Raw genomic sequence first — 2,756 nt, 5'->3', positions numbered from 1 at the left:
CAAACTCAAATGTAGTGTTCCTAATGCTAAAAGGATTTGCTAGTTATCCATGCTAATATTTGTAGTATATACAATTTCTTTGTTTGTTTGTCACTTTCTTAGGTTTCTACAGCATAATTAAAATGAAGTTGTATTAAAATTATCTGGAAAACATTATCTGAAACGGTATTCAAGGTGCTTTGACTGTAGACTATTAAGCTAGTGCATATATCTTTCCACCAGTGTTGATGGGCAAAGAGGATCGTACAGCGATATATGAATTAGTCTAAACCCATGGAGAAATCATGGGCAAGCATTTCTTGATAGCATATACAGAGAAACAAATTAACAGAAACAAAGGATAAATGAAGATGGCACGTGGTACCATTATAGAGGCCTTTTAGTTGTATGGTATGATGAATGAACATAGTTGAAATTATCAGAAAGACAAATCTGATTACATTCTAGCACTAGTAGAAAAAGAGGCTTCCATACGCCCCCATTAGTCCCCAAAATAATCGAACCGCGACAAAAGGGGTCTTTAGTCGCGGTTCGGGAGGAGACCCGCAACCAACTATCTGGGCCCAGCGCGCTCGGTCGACAGCTGGCGGACGGGAGGGGCTTTAGTCCCGGTTGGCCTGGCCAACCGGGACTAAAGGTCCCCGAAGGCCTTTAGTCGCGGTTGGCCAGGCCAACCGGGACTAAAGGCCCATCCCTATATATAGGACTCAGCTCACTTCACAATATTCAGAAGGGGGTGGTGGGTATGCTTTTGGTTCCTCCTATGCACACAAGGTGTTCGATGAAATGCCCGAGAGCCTGAAACAAACATGATATGAAGTGTCCGAGCCACACTTGAGCTTTCTCATTTATTTTTCCTCCGCGATCGCGGTTAGCAACTTGAACCTTTCATGTGTCATTGATAAAATATGCATGTGTGTAGTTCATTGTTTAATTTGTATTATTTCTAGCTAGTTAGTTTAACAAATGCATGATGGTTAATTATATACTTTATATAATAATAATGTAGATGAATCGGCAATGGATGTACGGTCCCCGACTCTCCGGCGAGTTCACTACGGGTTTGAAAGATTTCCTCGTAGTGGCAAATGCGAACAAGCAGCAAGGTTTTATTATCTGTCCATGTGCTGTCTGTAAGAATCAGAAGGGTTACTCCTCCTCAAGAGACGTTCACATGCACCTGCTTCGGCACGGTTTCATGCGAAGCTATAATTGTTGGACCAAGCATGGAGAAAGAGGGGTTAGAATGGAAGAAGATGAAGAAGGGGATGATATCGATGACAACTATCATGATCATTTCGGTGATACTTTCATGGAGGATGATGCTGAAGGTGGGGAAGGGTTAGGTGAAGGTGAAGAAGAGGCACATGATGAGCCCGCTGATGATCTTGGTCGGACCATTGCTGATGCACGGAGACGCTGCGAAACTGACAAGGATAGGGAGAATTTGGATCGCATGTTAGAGGATCACAAAAAGTCGTTGTATCCAGGATGCGATAATATTCTGAAAAAGCTGGGCTGCACACTGGATTTGCTAAAATGGATGGCACAGGAAGGTGTAGGTGACTCATCATTTGAAAATTTGCTGAAAATGTTGAAGAATATGTTTTCGAAGAATAACGAGTTGCCCGCCAGTACGTACGAAGCAAAGAAGGTTGTCTGCCCTCTAGGTTTAGAGGTTCTGAAGATACATGCATGCATTAACGACTGCATCCTCTACCGCGGTGAATACGAGAATTTGAATGAATGCCCTGTATGCACTGCATTGCGTTATAAGATCAGAGGCGATGATCCTGGTGACGATGTTGAGGGCGAGAAACCCAGGAAGAGGGTTCCCGCCAAGGTGATGTGGTATGCTCCTATAATACCACGGTTGAAACGTCTGTTCAGGAACAAAAAGCATGCCAAGTCGTTGCGATGGCACAAAGAGGACCGTAAGTCCGACGGGGAGTTGAGACACACCGCTGATGGAACACAATGGAGAAAGATCGACAGAGTGTTCAAAGATTTTGCAGCTGACGCAAGGAACATAAGATTTGGTCTAAGTACTGATGGCATGAATCCTTTTGGCGAGCAGAGCTCCAGCCATAGCACCTGGCCCGTGACTCTATGCATCTACAACCTTCCTCCTTGGTTGTGCATGAAGCAGAAGTTCATTATGATGCCAGTGCTCATCCAAGGTCCAAAGCAACCCGGGAACGACATCGATGTGTACCTAAGGCCATTAGTTGATAAACTTTTACAGTTGTGGGCCAGACCTGGTGTACGTGTCTGGAATGAGGACAAGGAGAGGAATTTGACCTACGAGCGTTGCTTTTTGTAACCATCAACGATTGGCCTGCTCTCAGTAACCTTTCGGGACAGACAAATAAGGGATACAATGCATGCACGCACTGCTTACATGAGACTGAAAGTGTACGTTTGGTTAATTGTAAGAAGAACGTGTACCTGGGTCATCGTCGATTTCTTCCCCGAAATCATAACGTAAGAAAGAAAGGCAAGCATTTCAACGGCAAGGCAGATCACCGGCCGAAGCCTGCGGAACGTACTGGTGCTGAGATATTTGATATGGTCAAGGATTTGAAAGTCATCTTTGGAAAGGGTCCTGGCGGACAATCAGTTCCGCGGGGAGTTGATGGGCACGCACCCATGTGGAAGAAGAAATCTATATTTTGGGAGCTAGAATATTGGAAAGTCCTAGATGTCCGCTCTGCAATCGACGTGATGCATGTTACGAAGAATATTTGCGTGAACCT

This window comes from Triticum aestivum, chromosome 7D (genome assembly GCF_018294505.1).
Source record: "Triticum aestivum cultivar Chinese Spring chromosome 7D, IWGSC CS RefSeq v2.1, whole genome shotgun sequence".
Classification (NCBI taxonomy): Eukaryota; Viridiplantae; Streptophyta; class Magnoliopsida; order Poales; family Poaceae; genus Triticum; species Triticum aestivum.
Note: the sequence above shows the minus strand (reverse complement) of the source record.